The sequence below is a fragment of the Vipera berus genome, assembly GCF_964194415.1.
Source record: "Vipera berus genome assembly, chromosome: 2".
Taxonomy (NCBI): Eukaryota; Metazoa; Chordata; class Lepidosauria; order Squamata; family Viperidae; genus Vipera; species Vipera berus.
Window position 1 is genome coordinate 40004523 of NC_138203.1, and position 19928 is coordinate 40024450.

Below are 19928 nucleotides of genomic sequence, written 5' to 3' on the forward strand. Positions count from 1 at the left end.
AGGGCAGGCAAACCCCAATTCCAACTGAAAATTTGCAGAACTCTCTGCATCACCAGCGAGGAGTTATGTATTCTCTCCTAAGCTCTGGATGTTGAAATAATAAGAAAGACAACATGAATGGACTGCTAGTGTGCCCTTGGCAAGTTGATATAAATGACTATAAATAATTAGTGGGAAATCTTCTGTGGATGAGAAGACCCCTACTGATCCCATGTGATAACAGCCCAGACAGCCTCCACTACTGTAGAATAGAGAATAGAATAGAGCTGGAAGGAACCTTGGAGGTCTTCTTGTCTAGCCACCTGCTCAGGCAGGAGACCCTATACCATCTCAGACATGTGACTGTCTTGCCTCTTCTTAAAAATCTCCAGTGATGGAGCGCCCATGATTTCTGGAGTCAATCTGTTCCACTGGTTAATTGTCCTCATTGTTAGCAAGTTTCTCCTTATTTCCAGGTTGCTTCTCTCTTTGATCAGTTTCCAACCATTGTTTCTCATCCTTCCCTCTGATGTTTTGGTGAATAACGTGACCTCCTCTTCTTTGTGGAAGCCCCTAAATACTGGAATATTGCTATCATGTCTCCCCTATTTCTTCTTTTCTTTAGACTAGCCAAACCCAAGTCCTGCAGCCGTTCTTTGTATGTTTTAGTCTCTAGGCCTTTGAGCATCTTAGTTGCTCTTCTCTGAATTTTTTTTCAAACTCTCAACATCTTTTTTGTGGTATGGTGACCAAAGTTGGCAGCAGTATTCCAGGCATGGTTTTACTAGGGTTTTATAAAGCAGTACTAATATTTCATGTGATCTTGATTCTATGCCTCTGTTTATACAACCCAGGATTGTATTAGCTTTTTTGGTTGCTGCTACACAATGCTGGCTCATGGTTAAGTGATCGTCCACTAGGACTCCTAGGTCCCTCTCACAGTTACTGTTTTTGAGCCAGGTCTGACCCAATCTGTACTTGTATGTTGTAAACATTTCCTTTTTATCTCCCTTTTAAAACAATTTTTAAAAAACAACTTATTAGAAAAATACCCATGTTTTGCAGTAAAATAAAGTTTCCTGAGTAGTTCAAAGAAAGGAATTTAAAATCCTGAATCATCATAAAATAACAAAACTACAGCAACATATCAACCAAATAAATAAATAAAAAACAGAATATCAACTACAGCAGCAGAACGGTTTTTGAGGTCACCAGTTACAGATTTCAGAAACAGAAGGTCCCAAAGTTCACACAGAGTAAAAGTGTCAAGAAGACCACCGGATAAATAACAGGTGAACTTGAAAGAATATTCCTCAGCTGAGGAGTTGTCACCCCTTGGGAATATGTACTCTGCTTGACAGCCACTTCCCTTACTTCCTTTGTCGTTTATAGGAGTCCCTCTGATATCTTTATTGTTCAGCACCGAGTGACGCCAGGCCTTGCAGGCTTTTTGCCCAGATGAAAACTAATCTGTGCACCCAGGCTTTTAATTGAATCTACGCCGCGGTGTGTTGCTGCTGTTTTTGCTGCCTTGGTTTTAATATTTTAATATGTTGTAATTATGGTGGCTTTAAACTATTCCTTTTGTACCCACTTTGGAGTTTTAGGCATGAAGCTAATATTAATACTTTTAAAAATCCTTATATTTTTGAACCAAGACCACAAAAGGTTTGGAGACCAATAGAAATCTTCAGACTATTTGTATGTTAGAATCACATTGTCAGCTCCTTGTTTACAATTTACTTTGTTCTGGATCAGCTAAACAGTTTTAAAGGAAGGAACAATGCACTGAGAAAATCCAACCAAGGGAATTGTACAGCACATGGACTCTTGCGCCAAATAGTGATAGTGGTATCTTTATAGCAGAAAATTATTGTCCTTGCCTTTTTCTTACTCAGCCTTCATCCCTTTCAACCCCAGCAGCTGATGCCCAATATTGCAAAGTCTTATATTTCCCCTGCAGCCTGATAAAAATGAAACATATGTGCTCCTCCTGAAATATTAGGCTCTTTACAAATTAGGCTCTTTTTTTTCTTCCTTGTTTAAAAACAAATTTGTATAATTGCACATGGGGTGCAACTTTCAGAAAGAAAGGAAAGGAAAATATTAAGGTAGTTAGGTTATGTGTCTACTAAAACAAATTAGCAAGCCATCTATAGTTAAGGTTGTACAGGTGCAAATGTGCAAATTCAGCAGAAAAAAAATAGCAAAACAAAAAAAGGAAGTAATAAAATATTATTGTGATTTCAATGAATAAAACATTATAGATGCTTCCTGTTTCCCCATGTAGGCAGTTTTATAGAGGTTCAGCAACTGATCTGTGTATGTATATTCTGAAAAAAATAAAGCTTAGATATTCAAACCCTTAGACATTTTATAAACAAAATACTGATGAATTCTTATAACCTCCTCTTTACTGGTATAGTCTTTCAAAAGATTTTTTTTCTACCTGCAGACCATTTATTCAACAGTTGGCATATGGTAAGATACATGAGTAAAAGCGAAGCAATTTTCTGGCTTTGTGTTGATGCACATCATTGAACATGCATGCGTAAGAGTCAAGCATTAGATGCCCATATCCAAAGCTCTCCGGGAGTGGAGTGGGGGAGCTGAATCTTGACTTTAGCATCCAATCTGTACAAGTATTCTTAAATTCTCTCCAAAAGACCAAAATAGGGACAAAATCTGGATGATAATTTACACTGCCAAAAACTTAGGCCCTGTGCCTGGTAAATGAAGAAAGTTGATGCTTGTGACATCTGTGTAGTGAATGCCAAACTCTGGAAGATTTTCACCTTTTATTAGAATAATTTTCAAAATCCCTTTAAAACAAATGAACTAACAAAATGGAAGTGATGAAGTAAATAGTGAAGAACTGCAGAATTTACAGTGGCATGGAGACTAACCAATGAAATTAAAAATCTAGACTTCTTAAGAAATCTCTCATTCAAATAATTTATATATTCCCAACTCTAGAGGACTGGGAACTCTATTGTCTATGATCTTTTTAAACCAAATATCTCATGCAAGAACAATTTGTGATGCAGGAGAGCTGTAGTGGAATGTCTCTAAGCCAACTCTGCATGACACATTGTCCTTGCTTTCTAAAGTCAGCCTCATCTCACTTTTAATGTGTGAAAGGAGAGATTATTCAACACTGTGGTAGACACATTTCTGTTCTCAAGAACACTGTGATATCATTAATCTTGTGGCAAGTTTGCAAAGGCAGGTTATGTGAATGCAAGTATTTTGCAAGGTTATAAATAAAGTTTAAAGAGAGAAAGACAGAAAGAAAGGCTAGTTTCTTACAGGTTTTATTTCTGCAATCCAGTCCACATTAGTCGTGTAATAGTTTACAATACTTCAAAAAAGCCTTTTTATTGCTCTTAAAAATGTCTTTATAGTATGTACAGAACCTCTTACAGTTATACAAGATTTTTATTCTATACCAAGGGTCTGTTAATGTATCTCAGAAAAGATATAAGCAAGGATTTCATTTCTCCTTGAAATCCTAAAATATATTTCAGAAGATGTCATTGAATACTGTCTGATATGATTCTACCAAGGGTAACATTGTTTTGAGCTACCAAGTACAGGCAGTCCTCAACTTACTATTCCAATTGAATTTCCATTGCTATGCAAGGCAGTTGTTAAGTGAGTCCCATTTGATTTTACAATCTTTTTGCCATGGTTATTAAGTAAATCACTGCAGTTGTTAAGCAAATTGACTTTGCTTGTTGGAAGCTGGCTGGGAAGTTTGAAAATGGTAATTGCATGACATGAAACCTCTGCAACTGTCATAAATACCTGTCAGTTCCCAAGTGCCAGAATTTTGATCATGTGACTGAGGATGTTTTGCTTTGTTTTTTAAGCACTGCATCATCAGACCTGGCAGAGAACCAGTCTTGCTTTGGAGGGTCCGATGGGCCAACTTTTCAGAAAGAAGGACACGGCCTTTCCAAGATATCTTTTATAGCCCAAGGACATTGTTTTGCTTCTCTCTTCTGACCCCAGCACACATACTCTCCCACCAAAAAAGGGTAATCTTTGTCCAGGTCCAATGAAGTGAGACATCTAAATACCATTTTAAAATGTTTGTTATTATATTTATGACATATATAGAGAAATATTTACAGCTTAATTCTGGGAACAATGTGAAAGGTCACATTTGATTGGCATTTTTCACATTTGACAAATGGTTGAGGGAACAGAAGTTTGAAGAAGTTTGAGGAAGAGTGACTATGACATACATAAAATCATCATAACACAACTATAGGTAATTGAACCAAGTCAGAGAGATTAGGAAAGATTCCATGGATGGATATCCTAAAAGGAAAAACAGTTCAAGATGCTTGGGAAACTGTGAAAAATGAGATAATGAAGGCCCAAGCAAAAAACAATGCCACAGAGAAAACAAAAACAAAAGACACCAGATTAGACCAGCTTGGTTGCATAAAGAGCTCTCTGATAAATTGAGGGACAAAAAGGGCAGATATAAAAAAATGAAAAGAGGCACACATTAATAAAACAGAATACCAATATCAACTGTACTCAGTGGGTAGTCTCAATGGGACTTCGTGGAGGAAAAATGCAATAGAATATATCAAGGCTCGGTCTTGGGACCATTACTTCTCAACATCTTCATAAATGATCTAGATCAGGGGTGTCAAACTCAATTTCATTGAGGCCTGCATCAGCATTGCGGTTGCCCTCAAGGGGCCAGGTGGGTATGGCCAGGGTGGATGTGGCCTACTGGGTGGGCGTGGCTAGAGTGCGTATGGCCTACTGGGTGGCCGTGGCCAGCTCTACATCGTTCGCATCAAGGGTGCCTATGGGGGCCTGGGCAGGAGTGGGACAGATCTGAGAGTCTCTGGCAGAAAGAGGGTCTCTGGGCCAGGGCCAAGGCAGTGAGGGCTGTTCCCTCACTGTTTCCAGGATGGCTTCGTGGGCCACATGAAACCACTTCACAGGCCGGATCCGGTCCCCGGGCCTTGTGTTTGACATGTCTGATCTACATGAGGGCATAGAAAGGAAATTTATAAAATTTGCAGATGGCACCAAACTGGAGTGGAATTGCTAATGTTTTGTAAGATAGACTCAAGATTTAAAAGGATCTTGACAGACTTAAGCATTGGGCCCTATGCAACAAGTTGTTGTTCAGTGGTGAGAAAAGCACTTATGCAGGAAAACCAAATGCATATACATAGACTAGATGATATCTGGCTCAACCAGGGCTTTTTTTCTCATAGAACGCTCAGAACGGAGTTCCGGCACCTTTTTTGGTTGGAACCTTGTAGGGTAGGCAAGGCAGGTTGTATGGCGTGTGTGAGTTCCGGCACCTTTTTCTTTTACAAAAAAAGCACTGGGCTCAACAGTAGTTCTTATGAGAGGGATCTAGGTGTCCTAGTGGACCATCACTTAAGTATGAGCCAGCAGTGTACTGCAGCTGACAAGAAAGCCAATGCAGTCCTAGGCTTTCATCAACACAGGGATAGTATCAAGACAATGAAAAGTGATAGTAACAATTTACACCACATTGGTGAGACCACACTTGGAATACAGCATCCAGTTCTGTTACCATGATACAAAAGTGATGTTGAGACTCTGAAAAGTCTCCATAAAAGAGCAACAAGAATGAAAAAAGTTCTGAAGGCTAAATCCTATGATGAACAGATGAAGGTGCTGGGTATGTCTATCCCATCCAAGAGAAAGATTGGAGGGGGGGTATGATAACTGTATTCCTGTACTTGAGGGGCTGTCACAAACAAAAGGGAACTGATTTATTCTCTGAGGCACCAGAGAGCAGGAGAGAAGTAATGAGTAGAAGCTTGTTAAAGAGAGATCCAACCTAGAAGTAAGGAGAAATTTCTTGAAAGTGAAAACAATCCTGGGATTGTGGGTGTTCCATCACAGGAGGTTTTCAGAACTAGATTGGACAGGCATTTGATTGGGATGATATATGCTCCTGCCTTGAGCAGGGTGTTGGACTAGAAGACCTCTCAGGTCCCTTCCAGCCCTTTGATTCTATGATTCAATTTTGTTGGTGCTAAATTAAATTGGGAAATTCCCATCCATAGAGGCAGTTCCAAAGCAAACATCAGTTTCATACAAGTCCTTGAATTTGCTTACACAGAAGTAATCAAGGATATCCATTGAAAAGCTGCTTTATTGCATGCATACACAAAAGTGTATCTCATTAGATTCAGTGTCATTTATTCCTAGATAAGCAACTATAAGATGAGAGGTACAGAGACTTAAACAACAATGCATTCACAATTCAGTCATACAGCAACATATTCTTCTAAATGTCTCCCCCACCCCCGGGGCAACATAAAATGATTTACAGAGGCAGTTTTTCTATAGAATGCTTGTATAAATTGCTATTTGCACAGGGCAATCCTATACGTGCTTATTCAGATATGAGTCCAATTGAGTTTAATGAGGTTTGTTTCTTGGGAAGAAGGTAGTATGACTGTAGTGATTTTAACCAGAATTAAAGAGCATAAGCTGAATCATATACTACCAACTTCATCTGCAACTTAAAAAAAAAAACCTTATTTCACTCCTTCCTCCTCCTCCCTGCACAATCATTGACTCATACAATATATACAACAATAGAATTGCAAGAAAATTTAATTGGAAAACAACAAATAATTTGTGCCTCTTGTTATATACTGGTACATTACAATGTTATAAAAGATATTAACGGTCACTCATAAAAATCTTTGCTCTGTACTTAGCCCTTGCTCAAGAAAATAAGTGAACACTTAAATTCCTGATGAAAAGAAAGTAAAGTAAAAAAGTAGAAAGAAAGAAAGAAGACAGTAGGTATCCGCCATGTCAGTGGTGGGATTCAAATATGTGAACAACCAGTTCTCTGTGTGGATGCTGCTTCCGGAAGTCAATTCTGGGCCTGGGCAACAAAAAATTAGCTACCAGTTCTACCGAACTGGTGTGAACTGACTGAATCCCACCACTGTGCCATGTCCATATTTGAGCATTTCTTTGATTTTTCATTTGAATGACCCATTTGAATATTAACTGTATCTGACACTAATTAGGTTTTGAATCCAGACAAGGAATGCACCACTATCTGGTACAACATAATAATAACTAGTTCTAAAATTTGGGTGGTAAAGGTTGATAAGTTACCATTACCAGTTTCTCTTTGCCCCTAAGTGGATGTAAAAAGATAATACTTTCAGCAATAGGAAGAAACTAAATCATCTGTCAATAAAAGGACAGCAAATCAACAATGTGCAGAAGAGAAGAAAATCAATCATATTTATTGCAGTCATAGACCAGCATAAAGAGGGTGGGGTTCAGTTAACAAGAAAACAAAAGATACATAACAGTCTAAAACAGGAGTCTTCAAACTTGGCCCTTTTATGACTTATGGACTTCAACTCCCAGAATTCCTCAGCCACACATGCTGGCTGAGGAATTCTGGGAGTTGAAGTCCAGAAGTCATAAAAGCACCAAGTTTGAAGACTCCTGGTCTAAAAAATTGTGAAAAGCTAGAATATATTAAAACAAAGTATATATGAAAGTCTGTAAAAATCCAAAAGCAAGGTAGGAGCATTAGATGGGTGTAGGGGAATACAAAGGTTAGTATGTAGAAGAATTTATCAAATTATCGAGCACTTTAGTATGGTGAGCTAAGTACTCATTAAATCTAGTTTATAGCACAGGTCATCATCCAATGATTTTTGAGCACTGCTGCACAGAACCTGGCAATGATCTATGTTGTAGTGGAAAGAAAATGAAATGAAATAGGATAGGATAGGATAGGATAGGATAGGATAGGATAGGATAGGATAGGATAGGATAGGATAGGATAGGATAAGATAGGATAGAATAGGATCCAGGAGTATCAATATGAAGAAAGTACATTGATCTTTGGAGTTTGAATATGTCTATATATCTATATCTATATCTATATCTATATCTATATCTATATCTATATCTATATCTATATCTATATCTATATCTATATCTATATCTGTATCTGTATCTGTATCTGTATCTGTGTCTGTGTCTGTGTCTGTGTCTGTGTCTGTGTCTGTGTCTGTGTCTGTGTCTGTGTCTGTGTCTGTGTCTGTGTTTTGTGTCTGTGTCTGTGTCTGTGTCTGTGTCTGTGTCTATTTATTTATTTATTTATTTATTTATTTATTTATTTATTTATTTATTCAGTTCAGGATTTTACTACTGGATCATACTATGAAGAATGCAGGAGCCCTGGGAAATTTAAAATAGTTGTTAGTCATATAATGATATTCATTAGAGGTCTAGGAAAACAGTAGACACTACATTGCCATTAAGAAGTGCCATTTAATAATAGGTACAAAAGAGAACTTTGATGTTGGATCTGAAGCTGCTGAAGGTTAATAGCTAGAAGGACACTATGTAAAACTCAACAAAAGTAGCTGGTAACTTTTTTGTCTATTTTTATTTTTACAAAAAGTAAGCATACAGTTACTTTACATTCTTCAGGTTAATGATAAAAAATAAAGAATATAGATACAAAAGACTGAAGTTTTAAATGTAGTTAGTGTTAGCCACATTGATCTCCAAATGTAGACAAATGAGGAGGAGTGGGCCTCATAAGCAGACTGGACAATATGGTTAACCCATTACTCATGGGTTTGAACTATATCGATGTAAAAATTATTACATGCATGGGTTTTCAAAAACACCTCAAAGATTTGAATAGATGAATTAATTGAATAAATGCATGCCAACATCTTAGAAAATCTTTAGATAAATCAGCATTTTTTAAAATGCAGTATTAATTATGTTTATTTCCATTGCATCTCCATTCTTCACTAAGCATTGATTACCCAGAGCACAGGGGAAGGGCCAAACTTATTTGGGAGCGTTTGCCTAAATGTGGAAGTTAGAAAATGCTGAAGCATTTGGAATGATAGAAGAATTCAGCCTAGAAGGAGAACAAATTTAGTGTTCAGATTGCCAGAACTACAAGCTACAGCCCTGGGTTCGTGTTAGGCAAGACAATGTGATACATTGTCTTTGTAATTTGTCATACAGATGTCACAACCAATTAACATAAATCTGTGACATTTCTTTGGGAATTTGCATATATTGGTCTGTTGTTTCACACGTCACAACACTCATTTCTTAGGCAGAATCATTTTCTAGCTAATGGAATCACTTTTCTTAGGAAGCTACATGGGTATGGAGCTAAACAGTTTTAAAAACTATTTTTTATTCAGATACACAAAAAGAAAATAGGAATGTATACTGAAGTAATACCATTCAGTATTCAGGCAGTAGATTTCCAAAGAATGGAAGGACATAAAAAGTTACTCCTTTTTCCTTCAAATCCTACCCTTTTACATTATCAGTTTATCTCATGGAATATGTTCTGAATGAATGAGATCCAAAGGAAAACTTATTCTAGTAAAATACTGAATTAATAAATAAATTAATAAACAGAAAAGTGATAGAGTGAATGAATTTGGGGACTATTAGTGATTATCTGCTTAAAATACTTGTTAGAGTACTTGGTTAAACATAAGTCTATTCAGATGCACATATGATAAATATATTTATGAATATTAAATAGAATGCATTATGAAAATGTTTGTTGCAAAATGAGGATGAGACGTATATTGTACAAAATGTATTTAGGAAGAAAATAATTAGCAAAAAATATATCAAACAGAACAAGGATTGATTAAGATTAAAATGCATTTTTTAATAATATAAACATGTTTAAATAGTGGGTGAAAAAGGGCTAAAGAAATAGCTTCAGCAAAAATGAGGGCGTTTGCAGACGATCTGGTTGTTACGGTGACCCAGCCAAAAGATTCTGTTGTGGACCTGATGGAGATAATAATGCAATATGGAAAGGTTTCTGGATTTAAGGTTAATATACAAAAAACTAAAATATTAGCCAAAAATATGACAATATCGCAAAAGGCCTTTCTAGAAGGATTAACTGGATTTGAGATTGTTAAAAGGGTTAAATATTTGGGGGTGTATTTGTCACCCTCAAATGCAAAGTTATATAAAAATAATTATGAAAAGTTATGGGGGAAAATTCAAAAAGAATTGGAGAGTTGGAAAAAATTGCAATTGTCTCTACTGGGAAGAATTGCAGCAGTGAAAATGAATGTTTTGCCTAATTTTTTATTTTTATTTCAAATGATACCTATTCTTAAAAAAGATTCAAATTTGGAGGAATGGCAAAAGGGTATCAATAAATTTGTATGGGCAGGGAAAAGGCCACGAGTTAAATTTAAGATTATGCAGGACACGCGTGAAAGAGGTGGTCTTAAAATGCCCAACTTTAAATTATATTATGAAGCTGCTGCGTTGTCAGCGATAAGTGACTGGATTAATTTAACACAAAGGAGATTATTAAATCTTGAAGGCCATGACTTGTTATTTGGCTGGCATGCATATTTATTGTTTGATAAGAAGGTAGATAATGTGTTTAAAGTGCATATTTTAAGACAGGCATTGCTGAGAGTTTGGAAAAAGTATAGACATAAGCTAAACTACAAGATACCTCTATGGGCAATACCGAAACACGCAATAGAAAACATAAATGTTGGGTTCAAACATGATGTGACTACGTACAAGGAAATCTTAAGTTTGGAGAGGAATGTATGGTGTTTGAAGCCGTACAATCTTTTACGAGAAGAGAAGATTGTTCAAACCTGGTTTCAATATGGTCAATTACGGGCCAGGTGGAAAGAAGACCAGAAAACTGGTTTTTCAATGACTGATGAAAATCTGGTAAAGCAAATTAGAAATCAGGGTCCAGCACATATCAAACGGATATATCTTGCATTGATAGAAATTGATTCAGAAACAGAACTTGTTAAAGATTGTATGATAAAGTGGGCTCAGAATATTCAAGAAGTTATTACAATGGACACTTGGGAAAAGATCTGGGTGAGGAACGTAAAATTTACGCAAGCTCAAAATCTAAGAGAGAACTTTTACAAAATGTTTTATAGGTGGCATTTAGATCCTAAAAAGCTTGCAAGTATGTATCCGAACTATCAACCTAAATGTTGGAGATGTGGGGGTGAAGATGCAACGTATTTTCATATATGGTGGACCTGTAAAAAGGTTAAAGCTTTTTGGATTAAAATCTGGTGGAATATGCAGAAGATATTCAAGCAAAGGATAAAGTTTTGTCCGCAAGTGTTCTTATTGGGCATAATTACGGATACTACTGTTGTGGACACTAAGCTGATGTTGAACTTAATTACGGCAGCAAGACTTTTAATAGGTCAATATTGGAAGAAGCAGGAACTGCCGACAATAGAAGAATGGACTCTAAAAGTTTCTGACCTGGCGGAAATGGCAAAGATTTCGGCTTATTTGAAAGACCATTCACAACAACGTTTTATTACAGAGTGGAAAAAGTGGATTGATTATATCCAGAACAAATATGGGACTAAAAATTTTCATTTAGCATTTGTATAAGTTTTGATGTGATCTTAGTATTGCTTGTAGTCATTTTATATGAGCTAGAGTGCGATAGACTTAATAGTTTATTGTTGTTAACATATGGTTGTTTATGATTGTTTTTATCTTTATACCTTGTATTTAGCTCTGGGAAGTCGGGAAGGGGGGAGGGGGGAAGGGCTGGGGGGATGGTTAGGGAGGGTTAGGAAGGGCTGGGTGGAGGGAGGGGGGAGGGATTGTTAAAGATAAAATGTATTGTAAAACTTTTCACTAAAAAAATAGCTTCAGCAAAAATTAAAAATAAATTAATAAAATTATTTGATTAAATTGGAGTAAGAAAATGTAATGTAGAAAGTAAGAAAAATAAACTTGATCCTGCATAGCTCTGTCAATGTCATTTTCCTTACTTTCTGCATGCAGGAAAGAATTTTTTAAAATTTTATATGGTAATAGTGACAGATTGAAAAATAGAATTGAAAAAAAAATGCTATAAATGTTAGTATCTGAGGAAAAGAATGAACAAAACTTTTGCAGTCTCAAAATCCTATAAGAATGTTGAAAATGGTAATGCTGCATATGTAGATGATATAAATGGAAAGTATGGTTGAATTGAGTTGACTGTGCATCTTTAATATCAGAATAGTACATATTTGGTCTATATAGGTATATGGCAAGGATGATATTCTTTTTCTATAGGTAGAGAAAGGTAGTAAAGAGTAAATGCAAAAACTGCATAAGGACTATTTTGTTAAGTGTATCTGGGATGGAATTTGGCAAAATTCTAAATGAAACAGTATATATGCCAATTAATAACACTGGAAACTGCAGTTCAGTTTCATATCTATATGTATTGGATTGTTGCTTTTCTTCAGCAGATCAGTGAGAAATCTATGAATGTTGGTTTAGAATAGATATGAATTATGGAATATTTTGTTTGAATATGGAATTGATTAGTTGTTAAATGGAGGTAACAGCAGTATATATTGAAATTAAACTATGCATAATAATAAATGGTTCTATACTGAATGGAGAACATGATGAAGATGAGTAATGTATTCTTAGCAGTTTAATCTAGTTACAGATAAATGTGTAAAAAAATCTTTGCAATGGAATTAAAGATGTGTTACCTGCAGAATATGAATCTAACTGAAGTTAGGCTGTGCAAACTCCATGTTGTTGGATGAAAACCCAAATGATTTGCAGGAAATGTTAGATTGATTGTATGTTGCTGCAAGGAATATGAATCTGAAAATTAATGTGGCAAGGACCAAGAACCCTTCTGTTTGTCAGGGAAAATAGAGCGAATGATTGTGAGTTATACAAACAACAAATAATTAGAGCAGGTAGGTGAATCTGAGTTCATTGGAAGAATGCTTACTAAAGTTGAGAAAATAAATGAAGATATTTTAAACCATGCAAATGCTGGTGTAGAAAAGTACATGATCTGTTTTTAAAGATGAATGTTTATTAAAGGAAGTGAAATGGCTGTTTATAAGAGCATGTTTCTGCCCACTTTTTAATATAAAATTGAGCTGCATATGTCAGGAGAAACATGAAAATGAATGCAGTTGGGTACTTAAAAATCCATGCGGTAAAAGAATAATAGCTAGAATCAAGAATGAATGAGAGCTGAATGAATGTGGACTGAATACAAAAATGAGTGATTGGTATGAAATAAATGTTTTGAGATGGCTTCATCATGTAAGAGAGCATGAGTGAAGATCAAGTTGCAAAATAAATACTATACTTGAAAGAAGAGTGTATGAATTGAAAAGAAGGCACAGAAAACCAGATCTAGAGAGAGTTCATGAAGGTAATAAGTATAAAAAAGCATGGAGAGGTATGATGAAATGTGTTGGTGTAATTAGATTTACAAAAAAATTATAAGCAGTGTCCTCCTGACTGCCCATCTAATTAAGCAGTCTGTTCTCACATGGCCAGCTAAGTGCACAAGAAAGCCTACTAGTCTCCTAGCATACTGCCTTCAGAGTTAGTCGGCCTGTCACCTAAGCTAATAGCCAAGTGATCTCCAGGACTTCCATGGATTGATCCAACTCTTTTTGAAGCCAGCCAAGCTATTCACCACTACCAAATCTCATGATTTAGCTGTGCTTCCTTTCTTTTTCCTTATCTCATGCTGTTTGACTTACTGTTTTTTACTTCTTTTCAGAGCTGTACAATGTTGCTTATCCCAAAGGAATAGTGTGATAGGAAGACTCTTTTAAGAATTGTTGATTTCTGATGATTTCATAGTCATGTCCATATAGTTTTCTTGGACATAAAGAACATTTATTTTTAATTTCAATAGTCTAATTTACAATTCTAATCAAAATGAATCCTGTATTATTTTGAGGGTAAATATTGCTACCATTGGATTAGCAAGTGATTTTGGGGGGCATGTAAGTGATCTTTCATATAATCTAGAACTTTAACCATCGAGGAGTTCAGATTGTGTGTGCTTTAGCAAGTAAGCAGGCGAGACAGCGAGTTAACAGTTTAACTCTTTATTCTGAACCAGGCAACAAACATAAGAACATGACATCTATTTATACTGGCAGCTGTCGGCAGTTTGACCAATCAGGGGTGAGTCCGTTCCCGCGCCGTTTGTTACCGCCAATCGGGGCCGTCAGGGTTTGACAGCTCGGAGCTGTCAACGGTAGCGCGTGTTGAGCTGTCAGCCGGTTGGCGCTTGCGCAGTTTGGCCCGGCAGCTTTGACAGCTGTCAAAGCTGCCGCGGTTTTTACCTCAGTCCTATTACTTCTATTATAACACTCTGTGCAAATATATAACAACGAGTAAATACACAACAGTGTGAATGCTTTCATGCCTATAATTATGCATGCATAGGTCCCCTTCTTGAAGACATATGCATTGGAAACATGGATGCTACGAATGGAAAACAATTATTTGATGTATGAGGTATTGAGATAATTGGATAGGGAAAAGGCTATTCACAATTATATCCCTGCTTATGTGTTAACCACACTAATCAATATAATGAACTAATCAATGTAATGCCAAAAAAGATAGTGTTGATAATTGATATTGAATTAAGAAAACAAAGAAAGATTTCCATTTAGTGGAGCAACTGCCTATAGGCAACTTTCTGAAAATATTTTCATTACCTTATTATTATTACTTCTCTGATCAAACAGCACCAGGACAGGCAAGTTGCATCATTTTTTAAACACGCGCAACTGAGTGGGAGAGAGAGCTACAATACAAGTTTCTCCCTTTGCACTATGTTTTAAATACAATGATGGTCAGATGTTTTCAAAGATGTCCTTTTGATGTAAGCATATCAGAACTGAAGATGAGCATCTTAATCTGAATGTTTACCGTGTAATAATGATTTTGCTGGACAATGGAAAACTGATAAAAGTTTTTTTTAAAAAAAAACATAAATCAAGAAAAAAAAGAGTTCATATTGTAGGAAGAACAGTATTGTCTTATGCTAGGGGTAGGCTAAGCCAAAGGTTAGCATCAGACTCTTGTCTCACAACTGATAATAGGATAAAATTTGGGCAACAGCAATTTGGGCATTTTACGCCAACTCTGAAAAGGTTTAGTATGTGAGTGGGAATTTTACAAAGATCGAGTGGCTTCCTCCTATATTAACAGTTTTAATTGGCTGCGGACATTGAGGATTGTTAGTAGCCCAACTACCATATCTTTTCCCGTGAAAGACTCTCTTGCAATCATGTTTCTTCTAAGGCATTAGGGGAGGAATGGCAAAATAATACTTTTCTTCTCTCCCACTGCTTCTCATAGATCTAGCAGTTAGTGGAAGAAAGCTCATGGTACCATCAAGTCCTGGGTCCTGAGAATCCAATAAAAATGAATATCACTTTATATTAAACATATCTGGTTTTAATAAAACCCATTCTGACTCTTCCTGCAGATCAATTGTTAGAAAGGCTGATATTTCACTCATTTTTTTAGACTGCCAACTGTAAGATTGCGCTCCTGCAGCCTTAGTTATTCTGATACATGTGATGCTGCATGCTTCCAAAAGGGTTGAAGGAGATAGCTGAAGGTCTTTAAAAGCACTGAAAAGTTCTTACCATGTAGATTAGCCAGGTGTAGCAGTCAAAATTAATCCATATCTATCTATGTTGAAAGGACATATGGGTGCAATGGGGTGATAATTTCAGACACTGTTGTTGGTTTTACAATTTTAGTAATTATGGAAGGGAAAAAGTGTTAACTACCAGGAATATGAATAGCATAGTATTTCTCTTCCATTTAAAATACAACAGCTTGAAAAATAGGAATGTAGGTAGAGGTAAGCAATGGGCCCAGATGTTGCAGGCAAAATTCCTAATTCAGTTTTTGGCATCTCCAACCATGAACAAAGAAGTCCCCTGCCTCAAAACCTGGAGAAATGCTCTTCATCCATTCAGGTATGATGGATCAAAGGTCTACCTCAGTAGAAGAAGCTTCCTATATCAGCTCAGTTAATTGTCCACAGCAGATCAACTGCCACAGTTAATGCACTTGATCTGATACAAGCTTTCTTGAAAATAAATCCCCCTGGTTTTAGTTGTATATACATATAGGATTGCAGGCACAGTGAACCCTCTTGTTCTGAGAAAATGAAATGTTTTTCCCCCTACCTTATAAGAAGGATATCATCCTCTTAAAAATGTGTTTTATTATCATTTCCAAAAAAAACATTTTACTCCTTTAGAAATGTTTCCCCCTTCTGGGCTGTGTAATAATGAATAGCTAGGACTGTGGCTTGGCTTTTAGCATAGCTCTCTATTAAGGAAGCTTCAATATATGGGAAATAATTTTCTTTTATGAAAAGCAGATTTATGATTGATTTAGTTTTAATTTTACATGCTACTTTGAGTATTCATCGCAACCAAAGTGTTTTATAGGCAGTTTCTGCAGCTGTGCTTGCTTTTGTTGCCTGAACACTCACATTTACTCTTCTGCTGTCTTAACCTGCTGTTAGCCCATTACTTGAAATCTGTGGGAGGAGAAAGAGACAAATTGTGTCACTGTTCCTTATCAAAGGACCACACAGTTGCCTGCCACTTTGACTCCATGATGGATAGTTATCTAGAGGTATGACAGGTGTGAGACTAGACATTTCAAAGGAAACAATGCAGAAGCCTGTTCACATTGTGTTATTGACACTTATGTGATAACCACATAGGGTTAATCTATTTCCCACATTATCCCAAACCACTTTTCTCTTTGTCTGTGTGAAGGGGTGTTTTTCTCATCCGATTGACACTGCAGGAAAGGGGTCAAGGAAATAACAAACAGCTTTTCCTCCCTTCTCCTGTTTTTGATTCAGTGATTCAAGCCAATATGATTTTTTTAAAAAACTCTATGGATATACCTCAGCTAAGAGCTCTTATTTTATAAAATAAGCCACCCTAGCATAGGCAGAATAGAGCATTTTAAAAGCTAATTGCCTTCCTTGGCAAATGATGATCATTTCACGTGTTGTACAGTGGACTTTTCTCCTCATGGAAAAAGAAATATCTCTTAGGAAGGAAAAATGCTTTAGTATTCACAACTGATACAACAATCAAAATGGCCGTGCCATTTCAGATACAAATCTGACGTTTGATGACAAACAAAATTCTCATTAATTCTGAATAGGCAATTCAGGGGGGCAAGAGACTACAATGTTGGCCCTTATCCTACTGTTCCTGTTCTAGCTGTCAACTTTAACAACTCTGTCATCTTAATCTGTGATGTCTGAAGGCAATTCCTTCCATATTGCTATCTAATAGAGATTGATTTCTAAAAGACTCTGAAATTTTTATGCATTATCTTGGTGCCTCCACTCTGATTTAATGGCTCCATTCTTGATTTACTTGGGCACCTACCTGTTAGCCTTTATACTATGGATAAGAGGGTGCAATGGCTCAGTAATTAAAGATGCTGAGCTTGTCAGCTGGAAAGTTGACAGCTTGGGTTTGAGACCCAAGTGCCATGCAATGCGGTGAATTCCTGTTACTTGTCCCAGTTCCTGCCCACCTACTGTGTTTCCCTGAAAGTAACCCCCCCCAAGAAAGTAAGCCCCAGATTGATTTTCAGGGGTGGGCCTAATATAACTAGTTTGGAGCAAGGGAAGGGGGTGGGGGGGTGAAGGTGCTCCACGTGCCACACACCTGCTTACCTTAGTGGTAGGACTGCCGCAGCCAGGCCTCCCATGCTGTTGCCATTGCTCGTGGCAGGACTCTGTGTGGCCAGCCTGAAGCACCATGCAGCATTCTGCTATAAGCAACAGCAATGCTGTGCAGCGCCATGTGGCATCCTGCCATGAACAGCAGCAACGGCATGGGGGGCCTGTTTGCAGTGATCCTACTGTTAAGCAGGTGGGTGGGCCTCATGCCCTTCCTGTGCCAGACCAGCCCCTGAAGCCCTGGGGCAGCCATGCTGGGCGATGGTGGGAAGGGCACCGAGGTGGGAGCAGCCAGGCTGATGCTCCTCCAGCCAGAATGGGGGGCCTTTGTCCTGGGGATCCAGGGAGGCTGCCTTCCTCGCCTGGCCAGGCCCACCTGAGAGGTGAGCAGGGAGGCAGCAGCCCAGGACCAAAGTGGCAGGTGGAGTGCTAGAGGCTAGGGGAGGGAGGGTGGTGAAGCAGGTGGGCGGGCAGGGCATGTGCCCTTCCCATGCCAGGCCAACCTCTGGAGCCTCTGGATGGCTGTGCAGGGTGGTGGCCAGGCTGACCAAAGCAATAGACGGAGCGCCGGAGGCTCAGGGAGGAAGGGTGATGAAGCAGGCAGGTGCCCTGCCATCAACACCCATGCCGGCTGCCCCTTCTCTGTGGAGCTGGAGAGCTTGCCACACCACCACCCAGATGCCCTTGCTTCCCCAGGAATTGCATTTCTTGGCTTACCTGACTTCCAGCCCCGTGCTGTTTCTCCTTCCCAATCCGCTGCTGCCACATGCACAAACAAAAAAGGTTTGTGAGGGTGGGGGGAAAGGTAAATCAATTCCAACTTTGCGAGATCTTTTTTTTTCCCCACAAGAAGTTGGAATTGATTGATTGACCTTTCCCCCCCCCCCCACAACTTCTTTTGTTTCCCTGCACATGGTGGTGGTGGATCATGAAGGAGAAATGGCCCAGGGCTGGAAGTCAGGTAAGCCAAAAAATGCAATTCCTGGGGGAAGCAAAGGCATCTGGTTGGTGGTATGGCAAGCTTTCCAGCTCCAAAAAGTAATGTGCAAATGGGTAATGTGCAAATGGGACCTACTGTTCAAGCAAATAATTCATTTTCTGAACAAGTTGCTGACACTCGAGGGGCAGGATTATCTGGGAGGCAAAGAATAGGTGTTCTATCTGGGGATTTTAAACATCTCCATTCAGTTAATGTGGTTTCCCCTCCCCCCTTCTATTTTATTTTTCTCAGCTCTTTGTCTTTCTCGCATGCTTTTGCTCTCCAGGGAAGAATAAACTCTTAAATTGTGCATGATGAGAACTTCCCATAATAACATCCAGTTCTTATTGGCACCTGCAGACACTCTGTAGTATGAAATAATAGTTTAAGACTTTCGAAGGTGAGAAACCCCCCCTCCCAAAAAATCTTTTTGGATTTATAAAATTTCATTCTCCATTGATCTGTGCTTAGGACAGGGATAGTGTCAAAACAGCAGCAGTAGCTGCAGCACAACTGTACAATGTTATTGTTCAGAGCAGAAAAAGTATAAAGTCTATTAGGCTTTGATTTCTTTCTAATAGTGCTTAAACATTTTGTAAAAAAAACAGAAAAAAGGACAAAAACAATTGCTTCTGTTCACACAAGTTGGTTTTGCTCTTATTAAAGCAGTCAGAGATTCAGGTTGTATTCTAACACACCTTAAGAAAAGAAGGATGAGTAAGGGAATGTATATTTGAATGAAAGAACTGGCACAATAGAATTTACAGAGCTTTACTTAATCTAAGAATTTCTCCACATAATGCCAAGGGATCTTTTCTTTCTTGTTCCTATGGTGGACGTTGGAAATGAAATCAAATATACAGTCGAAAGAATTTCAAGGGTAATATTAAGTTTCCTCTTCTTCGGCTTTAGTCAAATATTCTATTAAGTGATCTAACTTTTTATACATGACTTTAGCAACTGGGTTTCCTCCCCCCCCCTCAGAAGTAGGTAGAGGTAGCACCTCTGCACTGGAGCATGCATAAACAAACAAACAAACAAACAAACAAATAAATAAATAAATAAATAAATAAATAAATAAATAAATAAATAAATTAGAAAATTAAAAAACGAGGAAGATATTTTATGTCTGCAAGAGAGCTGTAGTTAGAAAAAAAGGAAAGGTGAAGGCAATAGTCTTCAAGGACATTGGGGGGGGGGGAATCCTGAGTTAGGAGTTAGGAAGTTGTGTGAACTAGTCTAAGGAGGGGGACAAGGTACAATTATTTGCCCAAGGCACAATTGCTAATACTGATATGTCACTTTGTATCTTGGTGCTTTTAACCCTTTGTAGCTGTCCAGAGCTTAGTAAGTGAGCAGCCTTAAAAGTAGAAGATA